At 41.0% G+C, this 19,839-nt stretch overlaps 1 long non-coding RNA gene across 2 annotated transcripts in view; it reads left to right on the top strand.

Annotated features, from left to right (window-relative positions):
- The window catches only part of LOC112919931 (uncharacterized), a 124,231-nt gene that overhangs the window by 28,237 nt on the left and 76,155 nt on the right, over positions 1–19,839 (top strand). Inside the window, exons 2-3 of one of the 2 annotated variants that reach the window (XR_003234991.2) lie at positions 15,028–15,549; positions 18,897–18,976. This is a non-coding gene — a long non-coding RNA (uncharacterized lncRNA). Of the gene's footprint in view, positions 1–6,297; positions 15,550–18,896; positions 18,977–19,839 lie in introns of those variants that run through there. The other variant, XR_011997328.1, reaches the window with a different exon arrangement.

Here is a 19,839-nt window from a genome sequence, read left to right as displayed (position 1 = left end):
TGAGAGGATGGGCCTCATTGAGAAGGCAACATGAGCAAAGACTTAAAGGAAGTGAGAGTTAGACTTGTAGCTATCTGTAGAAATGGCATTTCTAGAAAGAGGGAATAATCAGTGCAAAGGTCCTACAGTCCTTATTTTCACATGGCTCATTGTTTACTTAAAGAGTATGGCATGCTACTCACGGAGAGGTTATTTTATTCTACTTTATGGAATTGGAAGAAAGATACACCTTTTCCCAGCTTTCTATCTGGGATTCATAACCCCTGATGCCTAAAATAATTTTTGGCTTAGAAAGTGATTGTGACCACTCTTGGTCATATTTTATGGAGCTTGCCTGCCTCCTTCCTTCAACATGTATGGCATAGGGAACCAATTTGATTGTGGGGTATTATTTTTTTTTCCTGTTAAAACCTTTTGGGAAGGAACAATCATTGCACACCATCTATATCTATCAACTATAAGATATATGTATTTAAGAATAATTGTGTCCCCAGAAATGTAACTGAACTTGGAAGCATCATAACTACATTAAAAAACACTGCATAATAAATGATTTATATGGAATACACACACCCCATATACATTTTTTCCTATGTGACATTTTGTTACAAAATCTATTCTTTTTTTTTTTTTTAAGATTTTATTTATTCATGAGAGACACACAGAGAGAGGCAGAGACACAGGCACTGGCAGAGGGAGAAGCAGGCTCCATGCAGGGAGCCCGACATGGGACTAAATCCCGGGTCTCCAGGATCATGCCCTGGGCCAAAGGCAGCGCCAAACCGCTGAGCCACCCGGGCTGCCCACAAAACCTATTCTTGGTAGTATTTAAAGTGCGTGTGATATGTTATGTATTGGTACTGAATGTTTATTATTTACTTTAAAGATTTTATTTATTTATTTGAGAGAGAGAGAGAACAAGCCAGAGAGAGAACAAGTGGAAGTAGACTTTCCACTGAGCAGGGAGCCTGATGCAGGACTCGACCGCAGGACTCTGGGATCATGACCTGAGCCAAAGGCAGATGCTTAACTAATTGAGCCACCCAAATGCTCTTGTATTAAGTATTTAATAAGCAATTTCAGATGCAGAAATGCTATTTCATACCATATAATATTGTGGCATCACTGATATAAGTGAATCAATAATATAAATCATTGATATAAATAATTAAACATACATATGCATGTGTGCTCATGAGCACATACATGTATAAGGAAATAAAAAAGAGACTCATTCCAATTTAGGAAATATAAATAGAAACAAAAGCACACATATCACTTGCCCAGACAGAAAAATGCATAATTAGGCAAACCACAGAGATCATTAACAAATATTTAATGGGCACCTACTCTTGGTGGTCCTGTGGCAGGGGTCCTTGTTCTACTGCAGAACTTGAATTAATTCTGCTTCCGTGGGGAACACAATGTAACCACCACTACCACCGTCACCACATACTGAGTGCTTATTACTTATCAAGGAATGTTCTAAGTGCACGTACTTGCATTATTGTATTATCGCAATATTGCATCATTTAACTCTACACAGTAGGTACTATTATTATCAACCGATGAGAAAACAATGGTTTGAAGAAACTAAGAAACTTGTGTAAGACCTCAGAACTAATCGATTCTAGATCAGGGATTTAAAAGCAGGTATTGTTTCTAGGGCTTGCAGTCTTAACCATTGTAGTGTGTTGCTTGAAAAGGATCTCAGAAGTAGTGTGAGAAGACTGAAGTTAAATGAGACCCAAGTTTAAATCTTATTTCTGTTTCTTATGTGGCCATAGACAAGTTATTTAATCTTGGAGACTCAGAGATTAATAGTATGAATACTATCAGCTAATGTATAGTATTTGTAGTGCTACAGTATCTATATCTATAGATATGGAGATCTATAGTACTCCCATTTAATAGATAATAATATTTGCTTTGCCCGAATTATCATAAAATTAGAGATAATGGACGTACCTGTCACATGGTTGCTACTCAATAAATGACTCAATAAATAGTTGTGATTTAACTGTTATCTCTGAGTCTAAACAGAGTCACAGAAAAAAACTAATCCAAACTCAGAGTGCACCTAACTTTTCCTTTTTTTCACTAACCAGAGCTACTGGTGGTGATTTACTTGGTAATTTCTAGAATCAAGTGTAACCATTGCTGGAGGAAAGACCAGGCAGTGCATTTTGCACAACTCTGGCATTTTGCACGACTTAGAAAATGAAGACCGTTAATTTAATTTACACCAGAGTTTTGGCACCGTGTAAAGTCTTCCTCTGGAGAAAACAGACAACAAGCTAATGTCCCAAGGAGGGAGAAACAATTAGCTAATTCATGAACTAAGGTTGTAGTTACAGTGTACTCTTTTAGCCAAAGATAGTAATTTGTTAGCTTAAATAACACCAAACCAAGATTACCAATGTTACTAGAGAAAGTGCTCCTTAAGGACAGGTCGAGCCCTGCATAATGAAATTGAAATCCAGAAATGTTTGGGATGCTCAAAGATGTTAGGATTTTCACAGATGATTTTGCAATAAAGATAGAATATTAAGCCTGAAACAAGGCATTATCCTGAACAATAGGAGCAGAAACAGACCCTAATTAATGGGTGTTTTTTTTTTTTTGAGGTGATAATATGATGTCAGAGCTGGAAGGGGTTTCAGAGCTCCTTTATTCACATACACACACACACACACACACCGTTTTTGTTTTGTTTTTTAGTAGAAACTGAAAACCAGGGAAAGGAAATGCTGGAGCCAGTTCCATACAATACAGTAAAATATTTCTCATCTTGATTTGCTCCTGGGTGAGGTGACCAGGCTTAGTGAGAAGCATAGTTTATAGGGGCTCTTAAAGCCAGGGGCCTTGCTAAATTTAGACTTGGTTCCTGCTTATGTAATTTTCCTTGTGTTTTCAATTATTTATACGAATATATTATTTATATGTCTGGAACTTGTGCTTTTAGCACTCAATAAACAGGAATAATTTATAGGATTATGGAGTGCTTCCTGTCCTTACCTTTCAGAATATGTTCTTTTGCATAGTTAATTAATTGTTATATTAGGTTGTGCACAACAGTCTTGTGGTGATATTTAACCAGCCAGAGAGAGCTATATTAGAATCCACCTTTATTTTCATACTCAGATTCCAAAAACCCAGGTTAATCATCCTATCAGCCATTTCCCTAACAGGCTATCTACGGGGGTGTGGGGGGCGGGGGGCTGGAGGGGGTGGTGTGGGGGGGACGGGGCTCAATGACATGACCCAGCAAATCACGTTCCTTAAGGAGAATCAGACCAGATTGACAGAGCAAGCAGGCTTCTGGTTTTTGTTTTTTTTTTAAGATTTTATTTATTTATGAAAGACACACAGAGAGAGAGAGAGAGAGAGAAACAGAGAGAGACAGAGACACAAGCAGGCTCCACGCAGGGAGCCCGACGTGGGACTGGATCCTAGGTTTCCAGGATCACGCCCTGGGCTGAAGGCAGGTGCTAAACCGATAAGCCACCCAAGGCTCCCAAGCTTCTGGTCTTAAATAGAAGCTGCTTCTGCTTCAGGTTTTTCTTCATTGCCTCTGCTTTTATTTATTTATTTATTTATTTATTTATTTATTTATTTATTTATTTATTTAAATCGAGTTCTTGACATGCCCCTTCCTCTGTCTGCTCTCATCACTTGTTATCCTTTTGCTGCCTTGCATCAACCATGGATACCTATGTCATTCTGGCTTGTGGGTCTGGGTCTGGATTGTCCCAAAGAAAAGAATTCCCGATTTCTTTCCTCTTTCCCTACACTTCCAAGATTCCCTATATCTGATCCCCTTTGTTCTTGGTTCTCACCTTGTCTTGGATTTCTGAGGGTCTTGCCCTGTAACCCACATGACTGAACAACAGCTGCTAGGAAGAACTTGTATGGAAAGAGGTCTGACAGGGTTAGGGCTGGGTGAGAGGCCAGTGTGCGGCCTCTGCTTTGCCCCCTTTTCTTCATTACCTCTTCAGCATTTCCCAGAGCAAGTGGGAAGAGGCCCTCAGGTGTTTTTTCCAGAGCCTGGAGGGATACAGCTCTGTAATCAGTTTTTAGGAGAGTAAATGTGAGCTACCTAAACCTTCCCTCTGTGGAAAGGGAGGACAAACTCAGATGGGCTGTCTCCTTTGCTACTGTCTCTCAGAGGCATGATGAGGTCTTCGGCTCTGGCTTAGGCCTTGGACCATGGCCTTTCCTAGGTTTCTTCCATCTCTTTGGTGGAGCCACCAGGTAAGCAGCCCACTCTCAGACCATTTAATCTGAAGGCAAGAAGTAACCTTCCCACAGTCATGAGTGTTTATGAGGATAGAGATCAAATATGTCATTGACATGAAAGACTACTGCAATATAAATGAAATAATTCTTAGGAAAAGTGTTATTGAGGGAAATTTCTCCTTTCTTTCTTTCTTCTTTCTTTCTTTCTTTCTTTCTTTCTTTCTTTCTTTCATTCTTTCTTTATCTTTCTCTTTCTTTCTTTCTTTCTTTCTTTCTTTCTTTCTTTCTTTCTGTCTTCCTTTCTCTTTTTAAAAGATTTATTTATTCATTTTAGGTGGGAGGAGGGGGGGTGAAGGGGGAGGGAGAGAGTTATTTAAGCAGACTCTGGAACCCAAGGAGAAGCTTGATCTCACAACCCATGAGATCATGACCTGAGCCAAAATCAAGAGTTGGATGCTCAACTGACTGCCCCATCTGGGTACCCCCTCTCTTTTCTAAGCATTGCCAATAATTTGTTTTCTACCTTGTGACATGAAGCATAGTAGTCAATCATAATACTAGGTGTCCAAATATGTTGAATGAAGGATCAGTGGGTAGATGAATGAGCATCTCACTGAAGATGTGGAACTCTCCAGACCAGAGCCTGTTCACACTGGGAACTTCTTGTAATACTTTGTATACATGTCAGGAGCCCTGACAGCAACTTTAAAACCATAAGGGATGCACCTGGCAAGGTACTTTGTTGCGTGGGACTGACCGGCCATGGCACTGGATGTCTGGAGCCTACACTTTGGGCTATTTGTTCTCTAGCATATTTCATGGATAGATGCCAGAAGGTTCTGGTGCCATTTGGTGCCAACCAGGTGGCCAGGGAGCCCGACCCAGTCCTAACTGATTAGGCCTTTTAGGTGGTAGTTAACTGTATTAAAGGAGAAGGAGGGACACTTGGGTGGCTCAGTGGTTGAGCATCTGCCTTTGGCCCAGGGCATGATCCTGGAGTCCCGGGATCGAGTCCCACATCGGGCTCCCTGCATGGAGCCTGCTTCCCCCTCTGCCTGTGTCTCTGCCTCTCTCTGTGTCTCTCTCTCTGTGTCTCTCATGAATAAATAAAATCTTAAAAAAAAAAAAAAGGAGATTATTCTGAGAAATATAAATGCCCTGGGGCAAAGAATTTTCATACATTAATCTGACTACAAAATGTGTTTTAGCTCCATATTTAAAACATCTTAAATTTTAAGAGTGATTTATGTTTATCATAAAAGATGCAAAAAGTATGGATGAATAATAGTAAAGCCCGCCACCTGTGTAAAGCCCTAGTCCCACACCTGAGGAAGCTCAGCTGACAGTTTCTTGTTGATCTTTTCAAAAAGTGTTTAATGTACGTAGAGATGTATCAAATGGGCTGAACGAAATGGGGGTGAAATCAGAAAAGTTGCTTTATTCTTCGCCTCACATACACCCTTCAAACATGTGCTACGAACCCCCTTGGATGTTAGATCCTGTAGCTTCTCCAAACCGTCTTTCATTTTCAAATAGATTTAAAAGGTCAATCTGATCAGTCACAAGTTGCTTCTGGGGGTGCAGGTGGCTCAGTCAGCTAAGTGTCTGGCTTCGGCTCAGATCAGCATCCCTGAGTCCTAGGATAGAGCCCTGCATCCGGCTCCCTGCTGAGTCTGCTTATTCCTCTCCCCTCCTCGTTCTTTCTCTTCAGATCTCTTTCTCACGCATGCTCTATCTCTCTCAGATAAATAAATAAGTTGCTTCTTATATCCAGTTAAAATTTTTCTTTCCTTCCCCTAAATTTAGACCTGATTCTGGTTCAGAGGCCTCTATGGGATGTGGCTTTTTACTCCCCTTCACCCTGCTTTTTCACACCCCCCCCCCCCCCCCCCCCCCGGGCCCCTTGCTGAACCTTGCTGCCTCCAGCCCTTCCAGGACAGGGCTGCGGAGGCCATATGAGAGGTAAAAGGACAAGGCCTTGCTCAACAGGTGCCGTGTAATCAGACATCTATGCCCTCTGGGTAGTGGCTACCTAAGGCTGGCTGCTTCTTGGGGTGGTTCTCAGGATTTATTCAGACGCTCTCTCCGCCCGATAAGGGACTCTGCTCTCTGTTCTCTGAACTATTCTCTGTTGTGGAGATGCTCTCTTAGCCTAGCCTCTCATGTCTCTCCAAGCTCTCAGATTCCAGCTTGTTCACGTTGGGAACTCATGCAGTTCAGTTCTGTGGCTCCCCTCCTCTCCCAGAATGTTTCTGTTGGGGTTATCTTGCCCCAGCAGGCAGGGCTCTGGGGCAAGATCTTTCCAAGATGGCACTAGTCTGGCCACCTTCTAGGGTGATCACTTGGCCTCTGGGAAAACCGACATTGTTGCCCTACCGAGCCCTAGAAGAATGGCCACTCCCACTCTTTTTTGCTCTGCCCTTACACGTCATTCTAGACAACCACTGGCCTTTAACATTTCCTAGACAAGAGGCAGCCCCCTCATTCTGTTCCCCTGAGTTCTAGGGAACACAGATTAAGCTCACCTAAGGGTGAGCATTAATTTCATTCTATGAAAAGAGAGGCATGGAGGGACCTTTTGAACTTCTGCAGATTATCAAGCAATGAGATGGGGGTGAGAGGTTTTTTTTTTTTTTTTTTTTTCCCTCTGTCCGGCAAGACTTTTCCTCTCTCAGGGGGTTTCTTTTTTCTCCCTGTCTTGGCACTTCATTCAGCCTCCCTCCTAAGAAACAAAATCCATGGAACTAAATACTATTAGACCAAAAATGCTTCTCCAAGCTCTCCTTTTCTTTCTCACTCTAACATCCTCTTAGATAGAGGTTGAAGGTGGGTGATGAGCTAAGAGTCACAGTATATTTTGTTTATGTTTTTGGAGGTCTGAATGGATAATATAGTATCTCTATTTAGAATATGGGATGGGAATATGTCTCTTACTATTATGAATGTTGAAACCTCAGCCCAGATTCTGATAGAATAGGAAGTCTAACACACACACACCACACACACACACACACACACACACACACACACAGTTCTAGGTATTGTAGATCTTTTCTTGACCTCAAATGGGAGTGTAACTATGTTTATTATTATAGAGCTTTTCTTAAGGACATGTCTTAGACTATGGGACCACTGGAGGATTGCATTATAATGCAGCCATATATGGCTGTTTCCAGATTTCTGTTATGACAAACGATGCTAGAGTGAAGAGTCTTTGTATCCTTTGAGAGTATATCTGCAGAAATAAATTCCTAGAAAATGAATCATTTTGAATTCACAAGTAAAATTTTGATAGATGTTGCCATTTGCCAACTTTTCTGTTTTCACTCTAACCATTAGAACATAGAATGCCCATTCTCCACACTTCTACTAATCAGGAGGTTTAAGAAGCATTTAAGTATTTGTCAGTTTGGATAGGTAAAAGATTTGGCATATTAACATTATTTCAGTTTCTACAGTTTCTTTGTTTTTAAGATTGTATTTATTTATTCATAAGAGATAAAGAGAGAGAGGCAGAGATATAGGCAAAGGGAGAAGCAGGCTCCCTGCATGGAGCCCGATGCAGGACTCAATTCCAGGACTGCAGGATGACACCCCGAGCCGAGGGCAGACACTCAACCACTGAGTCCCCCAGGTGCCCTAGTTTCTACAGTTTTTATTTCTACAATAATTAGCATGGTGGAACGTCTTTCTATACATTTCTTTGTCTTTCAAATCTTTTTTCTGAATTGCTTATTTATTTCCTGATCTTCATATTGATTTTTAAAGAGCACCTTCTATGTTAAGGACATTTGCTCTTTTCTGATAAGTGAAATGAAACATTCATTGCTTCTAGTTCTTCTTTGACATGTTGACTTTGTGTGTATCTCTTATTTTTTTCCTGTAAAGAAGTTTTACAATTTTATGTAGGTAAATCCTTCAGTTTTTCCTTTGTAGCATCAGGAATTTATGACATCTTTGAGAAAGTCTCCAAGTTTCTAAAAATATTCACCCATTTTCTTCTAGTGTTTTTATGCATTTTTTAAAATATTTAATTATTGATCCTTTAGGGTAAAGTGTGAGCCTCATTTTGCATCTAACAAAGCACACTTTTTCCTTCCTGGATTTCTTTAGTTCCTGTTTCTCTTCTTCATCTCACTGAACGAAAATCGAAGTTATACTCAGAACCCCTCTTCAAACACATGGCTTCTCACAGAGTTAAACCCAAAGACAAATAAAACAGGCAAAGCGTTTTTGTTGTTGTTGTTGTTGTTTTAAATTATGCCACTGCCCACTTTCCAGGATTCTTAGCCTATCTCTTCTAGGCATCAGTCCCTTGCACCCGTATGTATTTTCATGACAGTTCTAATGTATTTTCAAATCCAATGGTGAAAGAGGTAAAATATTTGCTCCTCCCCATTTTTACAGTGGAAGCCAGGAGAGGGGAAGCAAAAGGCCCAAGGTCACAGAGCAATTTAAGGTGTTGAAATGCAAGGTTCTGAGCCATCTAGCCAGTTGCACTAACCATCAGACAACATCACGTACAAAGGACAGGTAGAAAGCATTCTTCTTCTGATTGCATCATGCACCGAATTACATAATCCACAACAAAAACAGCTAGAGGGCATTGGACGGGGTAAAGCTTAGCCCATTAAAATGCACAGATGTTTCAGTGAATTGGGGAAATGGCCTGCTCGTAGAGATCATATATAATATTTGACAATGTGAGTCAGACTTGGGCATCATTCAAGATTAATTTTGTGCCCTTAATGAAATAGCTGATTGTTTTGACTTGTTCTTCTCTGCTTGTTCCGAGTTGCCTGACAGTGTGTTATAGAGACAGTTTTGCTGTTCTGAAGCTCTGTTCTCAAACGCTGAATTATGGAGTCCATTTAGAAGTTCAGAAGATCTGTTTGGAGAGGCAGGAATCCAGTAAAGCTTCTAATTTTTCCATGATGATTGATGGATTTGGAGCACTCTTAAGGGGCGGCTGTATAATGCTAAGTGTTTAGCATGTGCCAGCTTTGTCACCTTATGTGAACCCTGTAACCACCTTTTATTGCAACCTCATCGTCTCAGGCTGCCTCTGAGGGAAGGAGAATTTCTGACTTTGGATGTTGGAAGAGACCAGAGGGAGGGTGGGCAGGGGCGATGAGGAGGCACCAAAGAAAACTTGCCTGTGTCTTAATTACCTGGCAGCTTCCCTCGCTTTAGTCTCAGAGGTCATTGGATTTCTCCCAGAAAAATTGTTTTGTAAAGGGTGTGTGGAGTAGTGTAGGCCCTCTGGTGAATAAGATACTCCTTCCTTCCCAGCAACAGGATATGAGAGAGTTCAGCACCAGGAAGATCCCCGTGTCCAAAATGGTGGGGAGAAGTCGGAAATGGTCTCTGTCTGACCAGCTGCTATTTTCTCTAAAATCAAGTGGTTCTGGGGATTGGCTCCCGCACCTCATAATACTGGGAGACTATGTTTAATCCTAGGTGCCTGAAGTTCTTCAGTTAGTCTGTGGTTTATATGGTCAATGCTGACAGCACCAGCTAAGTTGGAGTTACAGGCAGTGATTTGCTTGTCATAGAAATGGTTCATTCCTTGATGTACTTTCAAGCACTGTGTCCTATGAATCCTGTTGGCAAGAAAACTATCCTCCACCCTAGCACTTAGTTAATAAATATGGCTTGAAAAGCAGCCAAAAATGCATATGTTTTCTGTGCTGTTAGATTTCTTCATGAAAGGGAAAAGCTCTTCTGAATGTGGTGCACAAAAGATTCTATTAATTAGGAGAAATTTGAATGTCTCCCTATAGAATAAAACAAAAATAGTAGCCTACATCACTATTCTATCAGTTCCTTTGTTGGATAAAGTTTATTGCTCTTGCTTTTAGCGGAGGGATTGCCTCTCTGAGCCCTCAGTTGTCTTTCTTATCCGTGCACTGTGCACACACGACTATTCATTAATGTCAACAAGACTTATGAGAGCATATCCGGTGGGGTGGAGGCAAGGGGACTAGATCCCAAAGTCAACATCTTCGCAATACATTCCAAGATGAAAATGATCAGAGTCCCATTACTCTTCAATGACTGCAGAAAACAAAATAGAGCATTCAGGACACAGGTTAAAGATGGTGCAGAAGACTTTCATTTTCTCCCCCTGAATTGTGTCATATATATGCCAGACTCTAAAGCATTCCAAGCCAAACTTTTCTCAAGGTATTGTAGGATAGGGTCATTAGAGATCACTTGGAAGTAGAAATTCTCAAAAGAAATGTAAGCTTCCAGGAAGCTGAAGGAGCAAAGAGCAGCCACTCAGGCAGGAACCAGGTGCTAAAGATTCTGAAGCACACATGAGGGAGTAAAATCAGATAAGGAGATGTGTGTATTGAATGAAGGTACCAGGGAGGGGTCTTTGTGTCTCAAGGAGACAGAGTTATTTCTTAGCTACTTTCTGCCTTGGTGAGTTTGTAGTTATACTGAGGAGGGCTCCTAAGAAAACCTTGTCCCAACTCTAAGAACAATGCCTTCAGTACACTCCTTTCCTCCTTTGTTCACTCCACTGTAAATTTTGCATGCCCTTGAAGATTGACACTCCACCTTTCTCTACTCTGAGCCCTATGTGGCTGATGTCTGTGGACTAAATCACCTGGACTCCCTTGCCTCTGGCTTCTATTTGGGTGACAGGAGGGACTGGCAGGAAGTCAGAGGGAGGCAGGAGAGAGAGGCGGATCTGCTTATTCCCCAGTGCCCTTCCTCCCAGGCCTCAGGTTATTAGTGGCTGTGTTCTTCTAGAAAAGGTCACAGCTCCTGTTGAGAGACCCTTTCCTGCCATGCAGGTCTCACTGGGATTCAGCAACCACTTCCTCCCAAGGCCATTCGGGCCTAGGGTTGCTGGTGGTATCCCTCTCTCACTAGCCCAGGGATGTTTCTCCATCCTTTGTCAATCTTCCGTACCCGTAATTATTGTCTTACATACCCATTGAGTGGGCCATCTGTTTTCTGCTAGAACAATGACATGTACATCTATCCATATCAGCAAGGCTGCTTAGAATAGGGAGCAAGTGGCCAGCCCTTGACCTACATCCAACAGTCATACTCTGTAGGAACTGTGGATCCCTGGTAGTTGTTCTACCTTTGGAGATGTTGTTCTCAAGCCCACATTTTTAAGTTGTCACTTTGTGCCATGCTGTGCTTCTATCCTCTGGCCATGTTAGCTGTTAAGTGGCAGTCATGGCCTCTCTGCTCTCTCTCTCGCTTTTGATGATCTAAGTGTTTCCTACAGGGCAGGTACTGTGCTGAGCTCTTTATCTATTTTATTTAATTTTCACAATAAATCATTACTACCTTTATCCTCATTTTGCAAACTAAAGCTCAGAAAAAGTTGCTAAAGATCACACAGCTGGGAAGAGTAGGGATTCAAATCCTGTTGTGCTCTAAACTACCAAACTATTGGGCAGCCCAGGTGGCTTAGCAGTTTAGTGCCGCCTTCAGTCCAGGGCCTGATCCTGGAGACCTAGGATTGAGTCCCGTGTTGCATGGAGCCTGCATGGAGCCTGCTTCTCCCTCTGGCTGTGTCTCTCATGAATAAATAAATAAAATCTTAAAAAAAAAAAAAAAACTACCAAACTATGTACTAGCTGATCCTCTGGCTTGGTTCTCAGAGCCCAGTGTAATTGCATGCCACGTTTCTGTATATACTGGTGCTTCTTCAGTGTTTTCTAAACCATGGAGACATCCTAGCTGTTCAGATTTCTCACTGGGCTTCTAGTCCTGGCCCATTTTCTGCTCCTCCCAATCTGTAACTTGATCTCTGTTTTAGTCTGCTAGGGCTGCCATAACAAAATGCAACAGACTGCATGACTTAAACAACAGAAACTTATTTTTCATAGAAGTCTAAGATCAAAGTGTTAGCATGATAGGTTTCATTCTGAGTTCTTCTCTGTTGGCTTGTAGGTGGTCACCATCTTGCTGTGTGTTCATATGACCTCTTCTTTATAGACATGGAGAGAAAAAGTGAGCTCTGTTGTTTGTTCTTCTTATAAGGACACAAATTCTATAGAATTAGAATGACCGTACATAAACTCTATTACCTCTCTAAAGCCACATATACAAATATAATTACATCGTGGGGGTTTGAGCTTCAATATATGAATATGGGGGTGGCAGCAGAGACATAATTCAGATCATTACAGTCTCTCTTCCTGGGAACCTAGACTTATCATTGATTCCTGACCCATAATGTCAAAAACGAAAATCAGACTGTCTTTGGTAGGAAAAAATTCCCTATCTCTCATACCTAGAAGGAAATAAATCTTCCCAAATTTTTACAAATGAGCATAAATATTTTTTTAAATGCCAAGATTTGGGAATATCACTTAAATAAAACTCAGTTTAAACTATATACATATGAGGACTTTGACAGAATATTTATTTATTTTTTTTTTCAATTTTTATTTATTTATGATAGTCACAGAGGGAGAGAGAGAGAGGCAGAGACACAGGCAGAGGGAGAAGCGGGCTCCATGCACTGGCAGCCCGACGTGGGATTCGATCCCGGGTCTCCAGGATCGCGCCCTGGGCCAAAGGCAGGCGCCAAACCGCTGCGCCACCCAGGGATCCCTGACAGAATATTTATAGGTAGAACATCATATCCTAATTTCAGGCAGAGGAGCAGCATTACATCATTTGATAACATGTGATCTGTACCATACTTAACCATTCTGTGTTGATTTTATATGCTCCTGAAGAATCTAGGGTTTACTTCTACAATGTGAGAAGGGTGTGGGGACAAGAGCTGATAGTCATGGATAAAATGGATTGGAGGTGCTTAATTAGGGAACCGAAGAAAGGAAAACTGTGATGGTGGAGAGACAGAGGTAGATGAAATGTTTTGTCCTTTGAAAAACATTTTTTGTGGTAAATGATGAAAAGTTTGGTCATATAATCAGTTTACCCCCCTTTCCCTAATCTTTTACCATTCCATTCCATTCCATTCCATTCCATTCCATTCAATCTGGTCAGCTGTTTTGTTTCTGCTGAGTTCTACCTCTATAGAAGTCAGTCAGATTTTATATAAATATAAAATATATACATTTTAATTCAGCGTGTATAGTTATAGGATGTGTGTCAACACAGTTGAATCGTTGTGTTTTGTTTTATTACAATATACACTACAGAAAGGAAATCTAGTTTACACTTGTGGTACTGGCCATTGAAGTGGGGGCACATCTAAGAGTATGCAGTCCAGAACATTTGTTTCTCCAAAGTCCTGCATATATTTTTAAACTGAGAGGTTAATAGAAAGAAGGAAAAAACTGGGGGTCCCTGGACAGTTACAGGTCTAGGGCAGCTGGCTTCTGAGATAAAGGAGACAAAAGTCCTTCCTGAGACACATAAATAAGATGTTTAACACACTGATGTGTCCTAATTTTACTAGTGTGGATTATCCTGATCTGTTAGGACTCTGATTTTTTCAGAAAGAGTCCACAGTCTCCCTCATTAGGCCCATTTAGTTTATACTTCTCTCAATCACACAGATCTCTAGAAGTTCAATCACCGATGCTAAGTCTAAGCCATTGTGTCTTGTTCCATCTACAATGAAGCTAAAAATCAGCTAGTCTGCATAATGACTCTTATTCCTGAAAATGTTCTCTTCACTTTTTAAATATGTTGCCCCTCTTCAAGCTATACAAAGACAAGGGAAAAAAAGAAAACAAAACATGGGTGTGGCATTAGATCGAATGTCCTTAGAAAGTCCTTTTTTTAAAAAAAAATATTTTATTTATTTATTCATGAAAGACACAGGTAGAGAGAGAGGCAGAGACACAGGCAGAGGGAGAAGCAGGCTCCATGCAGGGAGCCAGATGTGGGACTTGATTCCAGGTCTCCAGGATCACACCCTGGGCTGAAGGCAGCACTAAACTGCTGAGCCACCCGGGCTGCCCTAGAAAGCCCTTTATTCCCTCCAAATTCTCTGACTTTCACCTTTTGCTTACTTTCTTGAATAAGGGGATACATGGACTCAACATCAGAGCATGTTATTTTTTTTTTTCTCATGAGCAGAAGGGAAGGGTTTTGCAAATTAAAAAAAATAAAATGCTAACGCCATGGGGAAATCATGGCTTATCATCAGTGTAGCCAGTGTGGTTAAACTGTAATACAAAACTCCTATTTCTTCACATAAGCACCAAAGCATCACAGGGAAGCTACTTACATGAGATGTCCTTTTTATCTTTCTTTTATTTTTTAAAATATAAGAGTGTGGGAGAAGACTTTCAGCCCTTAGATATTGGCCTTTATAACTTCCTTGTTGAAATTGTGAAATTTCGAAGTTAATGTTTCCCTCAGGGAATTTCCTTGACAAACTAAACAGTTCTTGCCTTATTCTTCCAATGTGGGACACTGTCAAGAGGGGAGGTCTCTCAGCCACACCTTTTTACAGAACATCTCATCACTCCACTCTGGAATGTGCCACCTACAGGGTCTGTGGAGGTGGGAATCCTGAGGACCACAAAGCCCATTGTGCCTCTTCTGAAACTGTTTGGTCTGTTCAGAAACTGTCTAGATTGAGCTGGTGTCCCAACGGAGATGCCATGATCTATGGGAGCAAGTACATTTGGGAGTAGATCCCAAGAATATTTGGATTAAGCAATTTGTTCTTCAAAACCCAGAAGGATCAAAATCTCACTTATTTATTTGTACCAATTGGTACTTGCAATGGTTAATTTTATGTGTCAACTTGATGAGGCCATGGTACCCAGGTATTTGCTTGAACATCATTCTAGATGATACTGTGAAGGTGTTTTTTTTTTTTTTTAGATGACATCAACATTTAAGCCTGTAGATGTTGACTAAAGCAGATCACCCTTCTTAACATCTAATCAGTTGAAGGTCTCAATAGAAAAAAGATTGACCTCTACCAAAGAAGAAGAAATTCTGCCAACAGACGGCCTTTGGACTCAAACAGCAATTTGTCCCTGGGACTCTACTCTGTCAGCATTCCCTGCAGATTTTGGATATGCCAAGTTTCTATAATCATATGAGCCAAGTCCTTAAAGACGTCTCTCTCTCTCTCTCTCTCATATATATATATATATATATATGTGTGTGTGTGTGTGTGTGTGTGTGTATGTGTACAGTTTTATTTATACACACACATCCTATCAGTTTTATCTTTCTGAAGAATCCTAATATGGGAGTATACATACTATAAAACTTAACACATTTTTGTGGAAGAGAGTGATTTGTATTATGCTTTGATAAATTTATGATACTGTTCTTTTCAGGCTGTGGTTCCCCATGAGGCTGATATGAAATATTCAGACATAGGAGACACTGCAGGTATAGTGATTTACTCTCTACAACTTTACTTTCTAAAACTGTTATGTTATACTTATGCTTAAAATTCTTTACTGCTCTCAAGATAAAGGTCAAAATGATTATGTGGCCTATGAGTAGTGTGATCATATAGTTATCCAAAGAGGAACAATTTTGAGAATTAAAGAGAGTAAGATTAATAGGATCACAGTATCTACAAGACCTTGTTCTGGCTCCTACCTCCTCTCTTCTACTTCTGCGTTCCACACCATTCACCCTGCGTGGGCACCATGCTTCTTCCTGTCATAAGGCCTGTATACCTGCTGATCTTTCTGCCTGAATACAACCCCTGCCAAGTACCCATAACTCTGCCTTGCTAATGCTTCCTCCTCTTTAAGATCAGCTCAACATCATTCACTTATGGACTCTTCCTTGGTTCCCTGAATGAAATTGACATGATCTCAAAGCACCATGGACCTTACTTTTGTGGCACTTCCCATTTTGTGACTACCTTTTCATTTTTATTTATTCATTTATTTTTATTTAGGTCATTACTGGATTCAAGTTTGTCTACCCAACTGGCTGTAGTTATCATCAGGACAGGGCTTTTATCTGTAGTTCCAATGCTTATGTGCTTGGCACACAGTAAATGCGCCACCCTAAATGTTTCTTGAATAAATAAATGAGTGAATCCTAACCACTTGAACCGCATATGAATGGTTATTTTCACAGGTTATAGTCGAATTGGCTTCATTAAACACCCTTGGTCATACAGTGGTAAAATTAAGTCTGTAGACTCAGAGCCCATGCACTTTCCACTACACCAATCTGCCTTTCTCGGCAGCCTGCAGAAACCAAAGGCAGAATGACTTAAGGAAAACATTTCAGTCTGTGGTCTTCCCTCTCTGCTTCATCTCTAAAAACATGTCCCAATTCATGATACTACTAAGAGAAATGAGAAATCTATGTGTGTGGTTTAGAAAGGAACCAAACCTAGAGTATTTGTCTGGCAATCATGTACTTATTATGTCTGAATAATCAAGCATTGTAGTGAAGCATATCACTCGCTTGAAGGTGAGAATAAGCATAGGAAATTTTTTCTTTTGTACCAGACTTTAGAAGGTGAAAAACTCACATAAAGGAGAGAATCAAACATAACGTATAACACCTTCACATTTCATAAAAACAGAGATTGAAAATCACATCTCAAATTTTTATACAATTCAAAGGTGTTTTAGATATGATTCCAAATGATCAAAGCAACTGACTTTAATGGATTCCTAAATAACAATACTAAACCTGTCCTGATTGTCAGGTAGGTAATCCCATTTCATTTTAGAAACACAACAGTTTAAGAGTTGTGCAATCTTCCTTGGGTATCATGTACTGAGCAGACAGCTCAGACAGGGAAACTTGCATAAATCTAATCAAAATGGCCTTACAAGGCTGTCTCCTGAATTTCAGACCCACAGGGCAGTTTCACAGCCGAGTCTGAAAGACTTGAGAAAACAGGGTTGAATTGGAAGTGCTGACACAGGCCCAGCAGAGAGAATGGCCTCACTTTATTGCTGCAACAATCTGAGCAAAAGTGAATAATTTGGGGGGTGTGCATTAATCTTCAAGCTGCTTCTACGTGACTTGAGAATATGCCACCGAAACCAACATAACTCGGCCATGTAAATTGTGTGTACATTCCTACTGAATAGGGCCCTTGATCACATTCCTGACAATTATGCTGTTCTCAAAAAGATCTGAACTAAGTCCTAACATGTTAAGAATGCTCAGGGGAAAAAAACAACAGTGGAGAATTTTGCTTCTCTGTTACAAAAATAGAAGAAGGAGGGGCTTATGGCAATAGCAAATTAAGACTTTTTCAAGAAACTGTGCCTGACATGAAGTAAGCTGATCAACAAGTTATTCTTAGGTGAGCTTAGGGCTAACATGATGGCAAAGAACTACAGGTACTATAGGAAAAATTATTTTGGTGATACTCATGCTTCCACAGGACTTGGTATTTCTCTCGAAGCATTTATCTCACCCTGGGCTAATAGCAGACATTTGCATTTTTGCTTTGCTTTTCCATGTCTGCACTCCTGCCCCCAACCCTTAGACTTGAGTTGCTAAAGGACAACTTTTAATCCCATAAAGCACTCAGTAAACTGCCGTGAACATAGCAAATGCAAAATATTCTTTAGCTGAATATTTTCAGTACTACTTAGTAACTGGTGACCTGTATGAGATGAAATATGGGCAGAGGAAATATATCCTGGCAGATAACATAATGACAGTTCTTGAATTTTATAGAGCCACCTGGACCTGAGATTCTTTGCGTGTTTTATTATTAGCCTCTTGAACACTAGAGCTCGTAACCTAGACCAGGTCACCTGTCAAACCCAATTGGCGGCATGGTTTGTTCCTTTGAAGGAGCATTGAGAGCTTGGAGTTAACAATACCATCACCATCACACAGCCTCTACTGTTCGGGCGAATAAAGATTTGAATCCCAGTTTTGCCAGTTCCTGACTGTGTGACCTTGGGCAAATTTCTTAATCTCTCTAAGGGAAATGGTCTAGACGAATTCCAAATTTCTATGGCCAGAGGGTGTTTCATGTGCTTGCAGCATGAGTTTGTGTGGGTGAGCTGGGTTCATTTAAAGGCAACAGGACAGGACCGATTGGAAGCTATAATCCACAGCAGGGAATCTCGAGAAGAATGGGGTTTGGAGACGCGTCTATGACTTGGGCATTATCTGCTCTTCTAATTTTATCTGGAGAAGTAGGGTAATAATGACTAACAATCGGCCACTGTGTCTGGATTTGGAAATTGCTTCTTGTACATTGAAAGTGTATGGCAATTCTGCACATATACCATATATAATCCTGAACCTCTGCTATGGAGGCTGCTGCCCAGAATCCCAGTATTATCTCCATACCGTTGAACTGTAAAAGGATTCTGGAAACCCCCAGATGTTACTTCTGTTGCATTGACCCATCATAGGAAGCTACCATGCTGTGTGAACTTTTCAGTTTTTTAGGATTGGGAAAATGGTCTGACATTTCTGAGAAGTTCCTGTGAATCATTCTAAAAATTCCAGGTTGCAGGTTAGATGTTGGCACCTCACAGTGCTAATGCTTTTAAGCACTAGCCTACGCAGTTTGACACTCTGTATACATTTATGCAGTTGATGAAGTGTCACCAGTGGTACAGTAACGGGGGCTGCTCCTGGGAAGACATTATTCTTATTTTAGAGTTTAAAAAGGACACCTTGAAGGGAAGCTTCTTGCCCAAGGCCATGTAGCAGGAATGCAGTAGAGGCCATAGTCTCAGGATTTTAAGTCCTATTGATTTGATGTCCCTGAAAACTCTTCTCAGGATTGGAAAGGCTGCAGCGTGGCACAACCTTCCCGTGGTCCCTCTCTCTGAGATGGGTTGCATCATCTGATTCTCTGAAAGTAAGTTTCCTTTAAAAAAAAAAATTAGTGGGAACTTTTATTACAAAGAGTGCAGCATGTTAACAACACTGTGTGATTCAGTGAATCATTTCAGAGACTACTTACATCACAGGGATTTCCCTCAGGCCATGCCAGTCATGGGATAGAGCAGGGATGTCCTACTGTAGCAAATCAATTTTTCTGCTCCCCTTACCCGTGCCCTGTGGGAACTTCGAACTCAGTCCAGTCCTTCACTCTGCTCAGAAGGGGAGGGGAATCCTTGAGGTGAGGGGTGAGCATCTTAGGAAGTGCAGTCTTTCCTACACACTTCATCTCTGGGTCTGGTAATGCCAGCATTTCCTGACCTGACCACAGCCATGTGCCTGCCTTGTCTGCTCTGTCTTGGATGCCTCAACATTCCACCTGTCAAGGCAGACCGCCTTCTCTTCTTTATTTCCAGCAGATGTGACCAGAAAGTGAAGAGGATGACTGACCCCGTGTACAAGAATCTGTCAGGGATTCTTTTCTTGCGTCCCATGTCAGCCAGTCCCCTGTAGCTCTCCTCTTTTAGGAGTGAGGACCCTAAGAACCATGCTTGTCTGTCCTCCTTTCTTCCCTTCAGGACAGTGTCAAGACCTCTTCTTCTAGCAACTATCTCTTCCCACCTCTACTAGTGGATTCCTTTCAAAACAGAACAACTAAGGCTTTTTTTGGGGGGGGGGGGACGGGGTTGGTGGGAAGGATGGGACAGGTGGCTTTAGTTACACTTGCTTGAAAGGATAGCAGTATACGAAACAAGGAAATTATCCAGATATATTTGAAACTTTAGCTCTAGTTCCCTATGAGGTTTTTGCTATGCTTCAATTAATAGACTTGATTTTTTT

This window comes from Vulpes vulpes, chromosome 15 (assembly GCF_048418805.1).
Source record: "Vulpes vulpes isolate BD-2025 chromosome 15, VulVul3, whole genome shotgun sequence".
Lineage (NCBI taxonomy): Eukaryota > Metazoa > Chordata > Mammalia > Carnivora > Canidae > Vulpes > Vulpes vulpes.
The sequence above is the reverse complement of the archived record's forward strand: the minus strand, read 5'-3'. Positions and strand labels throughout refer to the sequence as shown.